This window comes from Corvus brachyrhynchos, unplaced genomic scaffold (genome assembly GCF_000691975.1).
Source record: "Corvus brachyrhynchos isolate BGI_N302 unplaced genomic scaffold, ASM69197v1 scaffold152, whole genome shotgun sequence".
NCBI classification, from domain to species: domain Eukaryota; kingdom Metazoa; phylum Chordata; class Aves; order Passeriformes; family Corvidae; genus Corvus; species Corvus brachyrhynchos.
In genome coordinates, this window is record NW_008237447.1 from 7,722,234 (window position 1) to 7,741,903 (window position 19,670).

Here is a 19,670-nt window from a genome sequence, read left to right on the forward strand (position 1 = left end):
AGAAGATAGTGAGGCTATTCAAGCTGCCTAGGACACTGCCCCACCAGCATGAAGTCCTGAACAGTAAAAAACAGAAGAGCAGAAACGAGATGATGTCAGATACTGCACACTGTAAAACATTATAATCAACGTGCTTCGCTAAAATATAAGGCCGGAGCTGAAATTCTAGGTAGCATGGTCCCTAAAACACCAGCTGTATTTGTCCACTATGTTGTAGGAAGCATTTCCACTGAACTGCAGTAAGCATTGTCACAATGCATATGGATGGAAAGTCCAAAATTTTCAGGAGTTTACAATATTTTTACTGTGATTTTGACCAATGGAACAAGAGGAAGGATTGGAAGATCTAAAACATCTTGACTCTAATCTGCTGCTGAAAAACAGGTGGGAGGGAAAGAAGGTGAAAAACCAGTAAATTACTGTCTATCCATCACCACTCAGGACCAAAAGCTCCACTTATATCAGGGAATGGGGACTAAGATTCCAAAATGAAAATTAACAGACTTAAACTGCTCTTGCAATTCACTTCTACATATAAGATACAAAGCATGCACCGAATGCAACTTATTTTTGCTAGCTGCTTGGCAAGATGTAGATGATTCAAGAACATGGAGTAACAACAAGCTCCTTTTTGCTAATGTATCTGAAAACATCTTTCTCAAGGTTTTCCATGAATTCTTGTATTTCACTTTAATTACTTTACTTAAAGCAAATGCGTATTTTTTAAGATCAAGCATGATCCATGTTCCTCACACATAATGATCACAAGAAATCTAATAGTGTTTATGACAGTCTTTCTAATACACATCCAGAAAACCCAGACTACTTGATAGGGATATGTATGCACAATCTTGGCCACTTCAGGTACTAAAATCTCTCTTGTTTAACATTTATTTTTGTTTAATTGGCAAATTTGATTATGAGTTTAATTTTTGAACAGTAAAGCTCATCCAGCCATTTTTGATTTCAAATTGGCTTGCACTCCATCATGCTTAGCTGAATGCTACAAAAACCTTTGACATTGTGACCTCATAAATCTTGGAGAACAGAAGAAATTCTCGTAGGAGCAGGGACCTGTTGGTAAGATACTTCTTCCACCGTTGACTGTACTCTGTCAGCTGTAACTGTGTGCAAGTGTCCACACTTGCAAATTACACAAAACATGCATCTGAACTACCCTTCCATGAAATTATTTTCTCTGGTGAAATGACAGTCACAGGTAGAAAAGCTGAGAAGAAGAAAATGTTTGAAGTTGACTAAGTATTGGGGTTTTTTTTCGATGAAACATACAACCATAATTTTAAAACTTAATAATACCAATAAAAAAATAATCTTGATGTACTCCACCACCAAGCTGCAGAGTATAAGCAACATCCTAAGAACAGAAAGGACTTTCATAGACTTAGCCGTTCACGACATGAATATGGAAATAAAATCCCAAACTATTTTGGATTTGAGTGAACTACGGAATTAAGTTCCATATTTCTAATACATAAACTGAGGTCATTAAAAAAAAACCCACTCACAAGCAAACTAACAAGTAAGAGGCATTTCAGTTACCAAAGACCTATTTCAATCTGACATCTAAATATCTGATGTTAGATGGCTGCTGCTATTTACAGACTGATCATAGTAATTTCACTCCTCCGTTGTTCACCAGGACCTCTCATTACGTGCACTGCGTGGGTCTAAACCATGTTGGAGGCTACTGGGTACTGTCAAAATTGCAAGAAAAAAAAAGAGATTCCATCTTGGAACAAAACAGAACACTTTAGGAACATCCATGAATGTATCACACCAGTGCTTTGGAATATTGCTGCTCTACACATGAGGAACAGCAATGAGGACAGGAGAAGTTTAAGCCACTTGCCAAGTAACACGTGAGCCTCATATCCATAGCAAATGAAGAAAGACTTTCTGAATTTCAGCTGAATTACAAGATATTCTCTCTCTACAGTTTGTGGGCATTTTGATTTTTGTTTTTTTTTTTCCCCTACTAGTGAAACAAAACAACAATTGGATACCCTAAACTTAAGGAAATAACGGTGCTTACTACTAAAGGAGTAGGAATTGCACACTACAGTAAATGCCTTTCTCTTCCAAAATAAGAAAAATTACTGGCACTCCCATCACCCTCAGATGGAGATGTGTGTCAGTCAAATACAGTCAATATGGGTATTCCACTATACCTGCTGAAACAATGTTCCCTCCAAGAAAACACCAGTACTGAACTAAAGTATCACCATCAGTACTGAACTAAACACGAATGATAGCATTATCGACAAAAATATAATTCCACAAACTTTCCCTATTTCTCAGGGATCTAACATGATGAAGCAGTCTTAATGAGCTGGGCAAGAACATGGATTGGAGCTGCAAAGACCACTGCACAGCAGAAGCTCTTCTGATCTACTGCCCAGTTTCAATCTCTTTCCTAACCAAGAACAATGAAGTCCTTTTTACCCTGAAGCAAGGGTCTCTCATAGCAAAGTATGAATGTCTGTACACATACATAAGCACTTCCTTCCCAAACAGGTCCATTTTTAATTCCTTGCTTTTGAAAGCTTTTAAAACCTGCCTTTTACCAGTCTAATTCAGCTGTAATACACTCGCAGCTCAGAGGGACACAGGGTGTGCATTCATCCCAGGTTACACCAGCAAAAAGGCAGAACTGCAGCAGCCTGTGCCAGCAGCAGGGCAGTGAAGGAACTGATGCTGCAGCTGCCAAGTGACTCCACACACAGAGCTTTTTTTTGCATGTGCTGAACTGCTCGGTGGTTCCCATCCTCTGGAATCCTGAATTACACCAAGCCCGACTGAGCCTCCTCTGCAAATCTCCTAACTAGTAACTAGTAACTCCTAACTAGTAACTAGTAACTAGAACTAAGCCTGCAGAAATGAGTTTGCTCCCCCTTAGTAATCGATATTAGCATTTTTCCTAATGAGCTTGTACAAACTCAAATTCTAGCTTCAAAAGCTGGAAGTTTCCAAACTGACCAAACTCAGTAAATAACTTGGCTCCTATACCTATTCATTTGTAGAACTCACAGATACCTGCCATACTCCGTACTCTTTGCCAGAGTGAGAGAAAAATGGATCAAGCAGTTGCCAGTGACTTAAACATCTAAGTCTGGGAGGAGGGGAGGCATCCAAAACTTCTAATTGCTAATAGTCAGTGCCACCTACAGCTGATGCTGCAGAAACAAAGATCCAAACAAAGAAAAAAAAAAAAAAAAGGTACTTGGAACTTTGGAACTTTTAACAAGGTTTTACAAATGGCTTCAGGAGAACAGATTAGACAAAAAATGACTAATAATTTTCATCTATTCTAGACCATTTACCACCATTGCCCTAGGTAAGGCACTAGTATCAAAACAAGGTCCAAATTCTTTACATGATCTTACAACAAAAACATCTAAAAAACACTGAGTTTCAAGTGCAGCTTTCTATTTTCTTATCTTACCACACTCATCTCCTCAAGCAAAATTAATCTTATTTTTATTAACAGCTCCATTTCAACCGTTCAACCTGGCTCTGCTGCTGCAGATGCTTTGTCCAGTGGTCAGGAAAAAGATGCCAGAGTTGTTTCATCAGGCCTTGCAAAATCCTCCCCTGTCACCCCAACAAAGTATCAGCAACACACTTTATTTTCAGGGAAAGTTAACCAACACGATAGACACAATAATTCCCTCCAGAGGTTTCGCAGCAGTCTCAGTTCAGTACACAAGGCCGTTAATTACACAACTGCCTTTAGCATTAGCAGGATTCTGGTAGTGACAGCACTGCTTGAGTTAAGGCTGCCTTCAGTATCTGCACAGAAAATCTATTTACTTGAAGTTACGCAACACCTCCACTTCCTCTCTACTATGGTAGAGCACGTTAACAGAAAGAAAAGCGGTGGAGATGGGGAACAAGCATTTCACAATCTCAAGCAGAGCACAGCCACCCTTCAAAAATAGATCTAATCTGGAATTCACCTCTAAAATCTGCCTAAATTGATAATAACACTCAAGCATCAACTCTTACTTAACACTTGATTAAGTATTTCCAGAGGAAAAGCTGTGTGATACAGCTAACCAATACTGGAATCAACTGCATACCTCCAAAATAAGCAAGAACTGTTTTTAAAATCCAACTTATTTGGGTAAGGTTGTGTTTGGGTTTTCTTCCTCATTTGGTTTCTTCTTCACCACCTCATCCACAATATAGCAGTCTACCCCAGAACAAGCTGTATTCCAAAATTCTCATCAAGATTCTAATGTCATCAGTCATGCTCATTCAGTAAAGTTGGCAGTAAAATTTTTAATTCGGCAGACATCCTTCTACTTTCCATTAAAAAAAAGAAAACAAGGAAAAATCATGGGCTACCGAAGCTGGTATATTTCATGGCACTAAGAAAATCAAGACAAAATGAAAAATAACACATCATCAGTCTTCTTTTAACTATGATCTGCAGAGTCTACCTCATATCTCTAATGATACGCTGAGAATTGACAAAAAACAAAACTAAGCAAAACCCACAACAACTCTCAAAACTGGCTTTTTTTCTACAGAGGAATTATAAGAAGACCCAAGGCAGTCACAGGATTCTTGACTGGTAAAATGTTTTCAAGAACTTGGATTTAATCACATGTCATTCATTTTCTTTTCCTCTGATCATTTATTTAAAGTCATAGGTTGAATTATTTATGAACAAAAGTTAATTGCATTGAAATGCAGTAACAACCTGTATTTACCTAACACTTTCTTCAGAACTCAACCTCCTGTCACTAACTGGTTAAAATCTACAAAAAATGAATTCAGAATTTGAGGTAAGAATTAACCATTTCTATAGCATTACTGAAATTCACTTCCAAAACCTGGTTAAATATGGTGAAGTCCCTGGATCCTCCCATCTGCTGTGTAAATTGTGCAACTGTTTTTAACAACTTCTGGTTTTGTTACAACATGTGTTTATGTTGAAAAAAAGAAAAAGTAATTCAGGGGGAAGAATAGCTTACTCACAAAATATTTGGTTTGAACAAGTAAGTTTTGACTAATTATTTGCAACTAAAGTCATCATATTAGAGTTCAAACAGTCACATCACAAAGCCTCCCGAACTGGAGTTCTTAGAAATTTTCTTAGCTGCCTAAGGATCTCGAAGATCAACAACTTGCATGTATAAGGCTGTATTCACACTCCTTGAAAGGTGTAAAATGTAAGCTCAAGGGTACACCCATATAAATATACCCCGCATCCATAAAGTGTTAATCTTAAGTCAGCAAGGCCATATGACAGAAGTAACTATTACAGTGCATGACTGCTGCTCAGCAGTGAGCATTTTCCAAGTCCCTCATTTCCTTAAAGCAACTCATTTACTTGTCACCTGCCAGGACAAAGAGCAGAGAGAGGATTTCACAAATACCTCTGTGGCTTGTGTGTGGTGATAACACACCAGGAAAAGATGGATTTTCATTTTCTCATCAAGTTATTAGATTAGGTTTACACGCAGATTTAAATGCCCAGGAGGAGTCTGCCACCTGTCCTAAACTTAATTAGTCAGGAATGTCTGCATGACAAGAGCAGATACTTCAGATGTTTTGGAGTGACCACAACCAAACATCCAAATAATCACCACCACAATTTCAGTGATGCCAAGAATGAAGCACTAAGCACAGCCCTCTGTGAAACAGCCTGAGTTTTATTAATGGAGTGCTTCATACTTCCCACACAACTGACATCAGCTGAGCATCTGTAAAACCAGAGAATCAACTATGTAAAGTCTACAACTGGGTTAAGGAAACGAAGAGCCCTAGATTTCCCACTAAAATAAGGGTGCATATTTATGCATTACTAAGAGGGGTGGTGGTGGGGGTGTGTGTGTGTGAGATATGAAGACTCAAATCCTGTAAGACTTTTCCTCAGCTTTGTTCTCGTGCCGTTTATCACAGCATCACATCTAAGATTTGCTGGTTTTTATACCTCCCCTCACCCCCTCACATACCCCCCTCACAAACACGTAGGACCAGCACAGCAGATTGATAACTAGGAAAAAACAACACAGTTTCGCATTTAAAGAGGCAAACACATCCATGTTCAAGTATATTTCATATTTATCATCTTGCTAAAAGCTAAATCAAAACCCCCTTAAAACATTAATTAGAATTTTATCTGTGTAGGTACGTAGCAACTACTGACACTGATGTAACTGAATATAATACAGAGAATTCAGTTAATCTTCCCCTTACGTTGCCATTGGCACATAAATTTGTCTCATTAGCAGGGGCTACTTAGTTCGCTGTAGTAAACAAAGCTGCCGATACGACAGCCTCACACACTTTTCATTCATTCACGTATTTTTCTTTCCTCAGACTGCTAGCGTGTGTCATAGAAGAGCCGAATGTTAAACATTCCTGGAGTGTCACAATATGTAATACAATAAAACAGATTACAACCATACCTTTCTTTCACAGCAGTGGTGCCAAGCACAGGTACACTGTAGCAATCAATTTGTTCTGCAGACAGTAAGGCTTTCATAGAATACTAATGCAAAATCTCTTTTCTTTCTCCTTCGACTTGACTCCCCAATGCCTGGGTCCCGACCAATACAAGGAGGAGGGCAGAATGTCTTCTGCTGAGATAACCACAACTACTAATCAAGTATACGTGTACAAGGGCACAGGATTAAACCTCCACCAGGCTTGACTCGGGCACCGAGAGCAGCTCAACACATGCACAGCAAGGTCAGAATTAAACACACACGCACGCACGCGCATCTACTTGAGTGAACTAATTTATCACACTTTACCACTGACGGCTTTTTACCTCGGGGGAGTAAAATTACATCCCGGTGAACTGACGAGGTTCAGACACAACAGCTTCCCACAACAAATCAGATCTCTCGGAGAAGGGAACTGGGCTCAGAGGTGAACGCTCCTCTCCCGGCTCCTCAGTACTCCGTGCACACCACGCGTGTCTGCATGTTTGTGAATGTGTCTCTGTGTGTGTGTGTGTGCAGGTTTGTGCACACACGTGTGTGAGATGCAGCACCAGGCATTGGCTAAACCAGAACCACAGCGGCAAAGTTCAAAAACAGGCACTAACTCCCCTTCGAGAGAGTTCTCTTTCAGATTGTATTTATCTTTACCTCTTAACATAATCAATCTATCAAGTCTAATTACTCCAGAAGAAAGCATTTTATTATTGTCTAACATAGCAAATGTCAAACAAGCTGTTCATTTACCTTGAAGTTTATTAGCATAGAAATGCAACATGAAGATGCTCTCAAAACATTGTCACTTGTATTCACAACGTTTTCGAAAACCCACTTAGCAGGTTTTTATTGCCTGGCATAGTTGGATACTGTTTTAGTTCTTAAAATAGGCAGGGCATTATCTTAACTGTATCACCCTTGAGCTGATATAAGACCTTTTCTTTAAATATCCAATTTATATTTAACTTTTCTCTTTGGTTCTCTTTAAATGAACGCTTTTCCGACATTCCAGTCAGCTGTACATACGTGGATACATGTGTTTTCATAAAGGTTCATATATGTGCCTTTGAAGGAGTGAAAAGTGAAACACTGAAATTTCAAAGCAGGGATTTTTCCCCCCATCAAGTTCTGCCCTGTCATGCATCCTTCCTGGCATTTTCCTTCCAGTACAGCCAGATGAACATTTTACCAAAACCATCAAGATGAACCCTACAAATTATCATTGGTGGGGTTTTAAAAACACTGCTTTTGCATGTGATGTGTATTGAGAAGAAAGCACTGCACAAATGCTCCCCTAAGTAACCCCCAAAATAACGCCCGGCACTTTACCTAGGACAAATTAGCAAAATATTTTTGAAATATCAGTGGCTTCACAGAGACACCAGCAAAAAGCAGCGTTAATCAATACTGATGAGCTTGTCCTTGACATACTGACCGTGTCATCGGGCTATTGTCATGTGATACCATGTCATTTCCCCACCTGGCTCATGACCTTGTCCTTTAAATGACCCAAAGCTTCCCTCAAGTAGCAGGAGGCCCCTCCCCGCTGCCTCAGCAAGGTCGAACGGGTCAGCGTGTCCTCATCTATAATCCACCACCATTTGTCAGCAGGGAGGCTGGAGGAGGCAGGCTTGCTACAAGGGGAGAATGCCCAATTAGGCAGCTGTCACACAAAGCATAGGCTGCAAAATTATCCCCTGTCAAAAGAAAGAGCAGCTGCGGGTGCCAATTACAGCAACCTTTCAACCCTTTAGGTACTGGAAACTACACAGAAGTAAATGAAGTACAATTAGTGATAACAAATCGATGAATTAGGACAGTAAATTAGAAATTACTAGCAGGTGAGCTTAGGTCTCCCATAATATTAAGGGCACAGCACACCCCAGGCAAGGGCAGGAATATACAGATTTCACAGAGCACATCAGTTTTTTCTTATCCGTGTCTTCCTTGTGTGGAGCCTGTTTCCCTCTGTCGTTTTCTTCTCACAAGCCAGACAGTGCAGGGAAAGGAAAAAAAAAAAAGGCAGCCCAAAGAGGAAAGAAGTTGTAGCACCCAATCTGCCCTCTTTATCCTGGCAAATGCAGTTTCCTCCTTTCTCAGGAGGACCTCAGAGCCAGCACAATCTCTTTCTAGTAAGTACACTCCATTTGACATTTGCTGCACCACAAGTTCCAACTGAACAACATTTACCCCGGGGAAAAAAAATGAACCAAGAACAAATACAACCAGAAAAATTAAACCCCCTAATAAATTTTATGTCAGTTACTCTTGAAGCACTTAAATCTGAGTTAAGTGCTAGATTTTTGATGAGAGGGGAAGACTAATTTCTCCACATTTCAGTTCTCACACAAATCATGCAGTGGCATCTCTGAGCATATATAGAGCCTAAAGTTTGCAAGCAAAGTTACTACTCCATGATTTTTTTGCCTTTTACACCTTAGTGAAAAACTCACAAGTGGTTTGTTGCCCTATTTTATTAAGTGGACAGCCTGTGAAGTTACTGTGTGCTGGCACCAAAAGGCAGGTCCTACAGACCACAGTAAATCCAGCTTCTCCTCCAGTGCATCAGGTCAACCCTTTAAACAGGCGAGGGCTACCCATGGATACCTGGGGCTCTGCATGCCCAAGGCAACCACAGATGGGTGGTCACCTTACTAGTCCCTGGCATTTACAGAGTAAGAAGCCTAGAAAACAGAATAAGGAAAATAGGAGGATAGGATTAAAAGTATGAATAATTAACATACAGCCACGTCAAACCATGGTCGAGACAGTGGTACCAACACCTTTGTATTTAGGTGCTTTGAGTCAAAGTGACAGTCAAATTAGAAGAACAAAATTCAAATTCCAAGATGCCATCTCCTCTTCCCAGCCAGCTCACAGTCATTTCAAACTAAGTGAAGTTGCCATTTCTTGTCAATTCTCTCCTTTCATTTCTCATTCCCTAATCCCAAACCCACCTTTAATATGTTCTTATGCCTTGAAACCACGTTGAGCACTGAGGACAGGAGTCCAGATTCCTCCCAGAGGCAGCTCTGAATAATACCTGTATACTTGCACTATAATTCATACATGTACTCACACATGAGTACACATATTTATGCTAATACATTCATCAAAATATGAGATGGAGCAGAAATTAAGCCACTGATCTCCAACAAGCAATTTCCTATAGCTATCTCTTGATCTATAACCACTGAGTATTCCACTGTTTTAAAAAAAATCTTGCTGTCGTAACTCTGATAAGAGACAGGATAATAGAACACTAACTATAAATAGATGTAAAAATGCTCATTTAACAGCAGTTGCAATAATGGCTCATCAAATTTGACATTTTCTTTGAGTAGCATATGGAAACCGTAGAGTACTGAAAGAGTTAATGTGTTTAGAATTCAGTTTCCATCATACTTGGGTGACTATCTCTTTAAATAATTTAAATCCTCTCCATCAACTACAAAGCTGTTTTGAAGCCATTTAGCTTTGTTCTTTACATGTGTTCTAATTAAGAAATGACCTTGTCATCACACACACCAGAAATCCTGGATTATTTCCTGCAGCAAAAATCTACGAAGCCAAAAAAAAAAAAAAAAAAAAAAAAAAAATTTCAGTTTATTTATAAAAAGGCAAACTAGCATGCGCTAGTCACTTTTTATTAGAAATAAACTTCAGCGATTTATTGTAGTTCACAACTCAACACTCACGGCTAGAATAAATCCAACCGTTTGGTTTTCATAAACAGATCTTGGTCGCCCTGCATGATTCACATTTCCTGCCACCAAACTTGTTTTTATTTAAAAAAAAAAAAAAAAAAAAAAAAAAGACAAAAAGAAAAAAAAATGTATACACTTCTTCCTTTAGTGAGGAACTGAGGAAGTTGTTGGTTGGCTGAATGCTGAAGCAGTTTCACCGCATAATTTTTGTGTGTGTGTGTGTCGTTGAATGTCACAGGGCGGGTTAGCGTGACCTTGAGCTGCATCAGCAGCACAGCAAGGGTCGAGATGCCTGCAGGCGCCCTTGTACTGGATTTGCAAGACAAAAACCTTCAAACTGGCTGAAGGACATCTTAAATCTCTTCAAAGGTTTTCCCGAACTAATCTGGGCTGCTCTTAGCCGGATCTGTGCCAGTGTGAGAGGCAAAATTAAAAACAAGGTCTCTGACAGGATGTTGTCTCCTCTTAACCCTTCCCGTGCAGGCGGCAATGCTGGAGGGACGCTCTCGAATGCACCGAGGGAGGCTCAACCCGCAGCAATTCTTTCATAACCAAATTATGTAAGGCACCACTTACTCGGAACGGGGCTCTTCCTCCCGCCGAGCACCCAGACGGCTCCCTGGCACCGCCAGCCCATCCCTCGCCTCCCCCGCAGCTGGAAATGCCATTTTTCCAGCACTCTGTGGGGACAGACCCAGCTCGCAGGATGCACAGAGGAGCTCGGTGCCTCTGCTCCCTCCACAAATATCCCGGGTGAAGATGCTTTTTCCAAGTGGAAGCAGTAGCACCCACCACAGCATGTTGAGCATGTTAAGGCCAGGCAGGTAAGGAGGAGGGGGGGGTCAGGAACACACAGAGGGTTGCTGTGGCAGGCATCAGACATGTTTTATGAGAAGAAATTAAAAAGTGACCACTTCTCATCCTAACCTGTGATTTCCTTCCCAGTCATCCCAAGCCAAGCAGGAAGCACAGCAGAGGATATTAACATGCGACGGGCCTACCAAGAGTTGGAGAGCATGACTGTACACACAGGGGAAACAAAAACAAATAAACCAACTGCCCAGCCTGCCTGCGACTGCTCATCATCTCACAAGTGACACAGAGGCAGAGATAACCTCTAGGAAAGGCCCTAGGAACACATGGTTACTCTATGAAACCACAAGTTTACCCAATGGATTTAGCAGCGTTATTCAAATACAACTATCGGCATATCGAAGGGATGGGTGCTTTCTCCAGAAGTGTATTTGCACATAGAATCGCCAACTCCACCTCCAGTAAAATTTTGCCAAGTTAGGAGTATGCTTAGTTAGAAAGCAACATGGATCCCCACATCTGAACGTGGAGAAAAAGGCATCACCACCTTCTCCCCGTCTGTTTTAGCGGTGGTATGTTATTGGTCAGATTAAACTGTCAATTTCTACAAGGGGAAAAAAAATAAACACAAATGGGTTAAAATAACCTCAAAGCTTAATCAAAAGGAGCCAGCATCACACTTCAGAATTACCTTTTACTGTTTCTAGGATATCCACCAGGCAAGTCCTTGAGGAGAAAAGGAAGGAGTCACTCGTACCAGCAGAGGGTGTTGTGATTCTTCTCTGCTTGAGCACAGAAGGCTTCGTTTATTCTGGTTTTGTACAGTCATTTTCTAAGCACTATAGTCTGTTACACGGTAACAAAACACATTTAAGTTTACTGAAGAAGGATACAGCTTTGCAGTTATGTCGCAACTGCTATAACACTACCCTTCACCTACCACTAAAATAGATTCACTCCCAAGAACCACAGCTCTTCTTACAAAGCACCCTCCTTGTTAGAAGGCTTTAACAATTTCATGCATTAGTTTTTCAGTAACATCAGTGACCATGCCTTCTGCATCAGCAGAGGAGGAACTTGCACCATACAGATGCTTTTCCACAGGCCTAGGGTTTCCAAGGCATTTGTTACACCTGGACAGAAGGCCACGGTGTTCCCATAGCACCTGGTTGTCAGAAGGACCCCCGAGATTACCCAGAGCAGTCTCAGGGACTGTTCTGCCCCAGAGGCCCCGGCATCTCTGCTCTGCAGCCCCAGGGAAGCAGGAGGCTGGAGGCGGCACACACCTCATGTGCCTTTTCCACCACATCACAGACCCTGGCAAATGGAGACTGACACAACCCACACATGAGGATTCACTGATCTTCCTGCACAAAGGTGTTCTTTTTGCAGCCTTTCAATGACAGGATGCCATCCAGGCAGCCAACTGTGGGGGCTTAAAAAAAAAAAAAGGCAAATAAAGTTTAGCCACTTAGCCTATTACACAATGATTGTAGTACTGGGTCCTTGTGCTGTGCTTCCTAGAAAACTTTCCAGTTTACCCCAATTATCAGGAAGAGGGATTAAAAGAGACCAGTAGAAGTAGTTCCCATGTTACATGTTAACCTAGCAGAAAACACTAAAATGAATTTTCATGGTATGACCATGCAACATCTGTGATTTCTTAAGTTTCTCCAATGTGTAACAAGACAAAAATATATTATGGGTTTTCCAAACACCGAGTGTTGTGAAAACCCCCAAAACAAAAACAAAGAACTCCTATTGCAATGTTCCAGCTGAGCAGGGTGACTCAAAGATGCAACAAAAGCTTTCAAGCCACACAGTCGTTGCTGCCAAGTATGGGACACATTGTGTGGCCCTGCCAAAACTAGAAGCCAAAAGCCAAAAATACAAATTAGCAGCTTTCTTCCAGGGCCACAACAGTTCAGTAAAAACTTTCCAAATCAGGCTGTCCCTAGGAGGTTCAGACAGAAGCGGTGAGTGCAGTTATACAGCACCTGGCCACAACTCCAAGCCTACAGCAGCTCCCAGCACACCCATCCACCCGAACCACAGCCTTTGTGACAATGTCACATCTGTGGAGTTGGACAGTCACTCATTTCTACCCATCCGATGAAAGTGGTCTTTGTGGCTACAATTTCTCACGGGTGGCAAGCTACAGAGTTAGGTAAGCGTGTTCCCTGCCTGTTCCTACCACAGGCATACTCACACCAGCACACACAAGCCCTTTCTATAAAGGGCAGGATAAGCATTTTACAGACCACCCAAATACAGGCTGCCTGCTCAATCTTAATTCTGCCATCTTCTAACTTTTGATTCTGAATACACAACATTCATATTCTTTAAACACAAGAGTTATTTTGCACGCAGTGTACCTCAGTGCAGCAGAGAAAAAGAAGGGGTAAAAATGGCAGAAGTTACTATAACATATTCTCTTTTCACTTGGATGCCGTTATTAAATCAAAAAATATCTGCTAAGGATGCTACTGACAAAAACTTTCTCTTGGGACCATACATCCCATTTGCATTAGCAGAAAAAGCTGAAAAATCATATTGTGACTGACCACATTTCCCAACATTTCTGGCCTAACTTCCCAGCAGTACCCAAAGCAGCCCTTGGTCTGGCAGAAAAATGAAAATTAATGCTACTACAAAATATTAGGTGTATCTACTTTGTAAGAAGCTTTATCAGTAGTGTATTAGTTTTAAGTATGCTTGATATAGCTGGCCTTCTTATACTAGTATGCAATAAATTACTTATACTAGTATAAAATAAATTAATATTATAACTACTACTTGACAGCAACAGGTAAGGGCAAGAAGTACTGAATAATGTAGATTAAAGTGATCAATTACTGTGATCCTTTTCATATTCTCCATATGGAGAACATCTAGAGGAGGGCCACAAGGATGGTGAAGGGTGTGAAGGGGAAGACATATGGGGAGTGGTCTGTTTAGCCTGGAGGAGACTGAGGGGGAGACACATGGTCTGTTTAGCCTGGAGGAGACTGAGGGGGAGACTTCATTGTGGTCTTCAACATCCTCATGAAGGGAAGAGGAGACGCAGACACTGTGGTGAACAGTGACAGGACCCAAGAGAAGGGCATGAAACTGTATTGGAGAGGTTTAGGTTGGATATTAGAAAAAGGTTCTTCACCCAGAGGATAGTTAGGCACTGGAAGAGGCTCCCCAGGGAAGTGGTCACAACACCAAATCTGAGAGAGCCCAAGAAGCTTTTGGACAACACTCTCAGGCACATCGCTGCATCCAGCTCTGGGGTCCCAGCACAGGAAGAACAGGAACCTGGTGGAGCCAGTCCAGAGGAGGCCACCAAGGTGATCAGAGGGCTGGAGCAGCTCTGCCATGAGGAAAGGCTGAGAGAACTGGGATTGCTCAGCCTGGAGCAGGAAAGGCTTTGGGGTGAACTAATTGCAGCCTTCCAGTACCTGAAGGGAGCCTGCAAGGCGGAGAGAGACTATTTACAAAGGTCTGGAGTGACAGGACAAGGGGCAATGGCTTCAAACTGACAGTAAATACCTTTAGACTAAATATTAGGAAGAAATTCTTCACTGTTGAGGGTGGTGAAGCACTGGAACAGATTTCCCTGAGAAGTTGTGGATAACACATCCCTAGATTGTTCAAGGCCAGGTTGGATGGGGCTCTGAGCTACCTGGTCTAGTGAAAGGTGTCCTTGCTCATGGCAGGGGGGTATAATGAGATGATCTTTAAGATCCCTTCCAGCCCAGGCTGTTCTATGATTCTGTGGTACAAATTAAATAACCTTATTCTGCTGAGATCTCAACTAACACCCAGGCATCTTCCACAACTTGCTAGTAAAGCCGGATGTCTAATTTAGGTCTCCCAACAACTCTCAAATTCTCACCACAGCAATCTCCTGCAGATGTTTTGTCAAATACAGTAACTTCCAAACCTGGCACACCTTTCCAAAAAGTGCATCTCAGAAAAACAAGGCTGATGACCTGCCCAGATAACACCATTCATATTTGGGGGGTTCATTTCCTGCTTCAAGCATCTCAGATACTAACTTAAGGACATTATCAACACTTCATACTACGTACACTCACAAATATGTCCTATTCTAATATTTAACTTGTGTCCTGATCATGAATTACACGAGCATTTGCAGAAGAATAAGGACTGTATCTGTGTTTAAGACTGTATTTTGCTGAATCAGGACCCTGAACCTTAATGCAGGTTTTTCTCACTGCTGTGCCAGTTTATTTTATTCAGTACAAAGCCACCAACAGCCTTTGAGTTCTTCTGCTCAAGGTCATTTTTAACATTCACAAGCACAGCTTTTTGGCTGTCTGCACAGCACAGAATTTTTTTTAAAGTGCATCTCAGAGCAAAGTGATGTCTGGAAACATCTTTAAATAGTGAAAACCACCCTTTAAAGTTGCCTTAATCAGTTGCCTGTTAATAATTCTACTTGGCTACCTTTAATACCACAGGCTCTAATTTCGTCTCCATTTCTGCACCCACCCATATCTGGAAGGTATAAACATGATATAAAATCAGTTTCAACTTCTGCAATCTCAACGTCTAAGCTACACCTCCCACTCTTAGCCTTTGAAGGCATCCAGTACAGAATCAGGTCCTTGAGCTCCTTCCCCTGTTCCGCCAGACACAACATTTTCTAAATTTGCACTTAAAAGGGGGGGGTAGGGTGGGGAGCTACCTACATTCAACAATAATTTGCAATATTAAAAAAAAAAAAAATTCAGAAGTTTGTTTATATTATGTTTTATAAAGTTAAACACAATTCCCTATTCCTCAGTCATCTTCTTTCATCACCCCAACTAACCTCCTTAAGCTTCTGTATCACTTCTTTCTTCTTATAATTAAGGATGTGGGATTGAAGGGGGTAATATAAGGAAGCACTTATTTTATTTACAGTTCTCATTGTGCTGTATTAAATATTATTCGTATTTTGTCAGCACCTGACTGATGAAGAAATATCACAAGCCTAAGAAATGAAGACAACAGTATGTTTTGGGTTTTTTTAAAACAAATATGTCAGTCTCTGCATCACCACTGAAACGCTACATTGCCAATGTTCACCTTCAAATACTCCTTTAAATACTCTTACTTTGTCTGTGCAAATCTCAGTACAAAGCAAGAAGCAGCATACTGATTACAGAAAATACAGCTAGCCATGAAAATTGAAAAGATGGAAGTGCCTGGCAGGCAGGCATGTGTTGTATACATGTTTTGTATACACTGCATTTCCACATGTGCACATCTACACTAGACATGAACACCTCATCCTGGTACCCCAGGCCATTGAGAAGAGAATTAAGAAGCTGACAACCAGATAAGCCCAACAGAAGAGTGAATTACACTTGTAGGGTTCCAGCCATGATCACACTGTAATACTGTTTTCTGTGTGTCCAACAAAATAGCTGAAGCCAACAGCAGTCAGCAGCGATTCCTGGTTAAGTGTATTCGCGTGCTCAGTTGCCAACAGCACTTCCTTCTCCAAAACAGGCTTCATTAATCCCCAGGCCGTGCAGTGCCTCAAACTCTCTTGCTCTCCAGCTACCAAGGGTGTCAGAAAGCCGCCCATAGCAAGTGTTCTCTTGCCATTTTGTTATTTCATTTTACAACAGTCTCAATGTAGAATTACAGGTGTTTTTGTGCTGTACTCAAGCCAGAGATTCCCACTTTACTGCACACATCTAAATTCACAACATATTAGGTGCTCTTTTTTTTTCTTTTAGCCTTAAAAATCCAATTGGTTATGAATCTCTAATACATTTATAAGTTTCAGGACTCTTGACTATTTCTTAGCATTGAACTCAAAAGTGGTATCAAATCTCATATTAAAGTTAACAGAAACTTTAGTAGAAGGAAGTGAGATTTATCCTGTTCCTAGTCAAGCCATAAGCTTAAGTAAGGACCACTTCCTCATTTACTTAAGAACCAGTAGCGTTTTAAAATAAATAGTAACAGAAATAACAAAAAGTAATGGAAAAAGAGTTCCTAGGCAATTATCCTGAACTGCTCCCCTCCCTTTCTCAGAAACACTAGATAGATTCTTTTAGAAACAAAGCCTTTGATCTGTCTTGTAGCAAACATAACCCCTCAACCCAAACACAATGCCTCTATAAAATGAATACACAACAGCTCCACACTCTCAGCAATTTTTTTGAACTACAGCAAGTTTTGCCAAACTACTGGCTTAGGAAAACACAGAGCACACTAAAATTGTTCTGCTTTTTCAGAAGACACATCAGGTTTCTGTTTAGTGCATACAACAAAACGTAAGTCCAGTTTCTCAAGGTGTGCAGTGGTCCATTCAAGTTTGTCTAACTCTTAGTACTTTGCCAATAGTACAATTGTTACCACCACCACCCCCAGGCTGGCTGATTTAAAGAATCAGAAATATGAATTAAAGAATCAGAAATATGAAGCTTTCACAACTTTTTAAATGCACCCAGAGATTTCAAAACATTTACAAAACCCCTGTCACTTTTCAATTATTTTCATTTACGGATGACTAACAGTATGTCTGTGCCAAACACAGACATAAAACGCATTCTTCAAGAGGCATGAATATACATAAAAACACAGATTTGCCAAATTAAAATACTGTGAGAACAACTATTTACCTCAAACAAAAACAAAAAACAACTTAAAATTAGTCACCTTTCCAAACTTTCATTAACATCACAAAAATTGTTTGAGTTATTAGAAATGTACATAATCATAAAAAACAACATTATTCCATTGTTTCATCTTTCCTGCTGTACAAGTGAACCACAATTGAGAAACCATGGATAAGCAGAAATGCAGCATTGGGAGAAGGCAAACAGAGTACAAACTTGAAAAAGATAAAGAAGATGCAGTGTTACTACTCTAAATAAAACTTACATAATTTATAAAATAGTTGCATAGATAAATATCAGATGTCCTCCTACAGGTTGTCTTAACTGTGGGGTTAATGGATCAGCCATAAAGAAAATTGACACGAAACTCTAAACCTTTCCTCCTTGCTATGTTTATGTGTTAGTACCAACAAGCATCAAACACAGCATCAACAACAAAGTACTATCCACATAAAATAAAAGAACCCAGTCTATTTGCTCACAAGAGCAAAACAAACATTACAGTACTCTCCAAAAGCATAAGATGAACAACAAAAACAACTGTACATAGAGTTCACCTCCACAGATGGCTCTATGTTGTGTGTCTCCACATCACCCAAAGGATCTCCCATGCTCATGAGGCAGCCTTCTCCTCTCATCTGTCACACTGACACTGGGAATGTAAAGAACAGAAAAGAAATGTATATGGGAAGAACCACACGGAAAATTTCCTTCCCTTAATTCTTTTCTTATGTATGAAGTTTTCCACAGGAAGAGAAATTTGGGTATGGAATATTCATGCTCACTACCACCTGACATCAAGGTTCATTTCTCTCTGAAAGAGTCTCCAAAGGATAATAAAGCAAAAGCCTGAACACTTGCAAGAAGCATGTAACAATGCAGAGAGGCAGTAAAGATTACTCCCGCCCTGAGCAAAGGGAATAAATAGATAATCATGGAAAAGAAACTACTAAGATCTTCCAAAAGCCTGCTACTTAAGAACACAGGAAGAACCTGGTCTTTCAACGTTAACAGCCATCAACATCTAACATACATCTTTCAGAGCAAGCTCAAGTCATATAAATTCATATAAACCTTTTCTTTTTTGTGATCCAAACCAGAATGCCCGAGCTGCAGCCTGCTGGCCAGATCCAATCCACTGCAACAATTCATCTGGCCAGCTGCCCACTCCTTGCTGTCCTCCCCAATGGCTAATTAGATATAGGAAGGAAGCAGGCAAGGGCTCGGGGAATTGCCCTCACATCTGATTTCCCACCACTATGTTTCATAAGCACCTGCAGCCTCTGCTCCATCAAAAAACAGGGCGGAAATTACCACATGTAGTGATGGTGTTCATGTAACTCCATATGCCTGTTAATAAATGTGAATTTTGCTCCATGTCTGCTAGCACTACCAGCCCTGTGTCAGCACAGCTGCGGGTTGCCCATACATTTCTGTTACAACATTGTACACAACCTACCACAGTTGTCCACACCTCTACACACATTGTCATCTGCAGTCCAGACCCTGTGCCACCAATGCAGCTCCCTGGAAAAGCTGGACGCTAGTTCTCCAAACCAAAAGGCTTCACACCAATCCAGGCAAGAAATGTCTTGAACTGGGGTGAGTTTCTCCCAGAACAAGCCCAGCTCACAGAGGAAGGCTCTCCGTGCTCCCCGAGTAACATCCAGTTCTAAGCTGAGAGTGACTGCTAGCTGCCACCACAACTCCATCAGGGCATGCATACTAATGCTCTTGGACTGTTGCCATATCATCCATATATGCTTTATTACAGCTCATCTCCTTAATGTGCAAGACATTTATCTTTGATTCTTTCAAAATGAGAAAGAAAAAAAAAATCCTGATACTGTAGAACTTGTTTTAGTACTGTTCAGACCATTTAAACTGGGTCACTGTAAGCTCTTCAAGCAGATGTTTCTTTGTCATCACATACAAGTAACAGCACCAAGTCATTTTTTGCCTTATTAACAAACTTTTCTGGATTGTAAGGGCTAGAATTTTTAATAATGATCAGGTAAGCTTCTAGCCACAGTTTTTCCATTTATCAG

General features: G+C 40.7%; 1 protein-coding gene across 4 annotated transcripts in view; it reads right to left on the reverse strand.

Moving 5' to 3' along the window:
* Positions 1–19,670, reverse strand: part of NRIP1 (nuclear receptor interacting protein 1) — a 95,141-nt gene that overhangs the window by 25,212 nt on the left and 50,259 nt on the right. Inside the window, exon 3 of one of the 4 annotated variants that reach the window (XM_017731524.1) lies at positions 18,180–18,274. The exons of 2 other annotated variants lie outside the window; for them this stretch is intronic. The gene's annotated coding sequence lies outside the window, so the exon portion shown is untranslated. Of the gene's footprint in view, positions 1–6,440; positions 6,463–18,179; positions 18,275–19,670 lie in introns of those variants that run through there. One more of the 4 variants, XM_017731525.1, reaches the window with a different exon arrangement.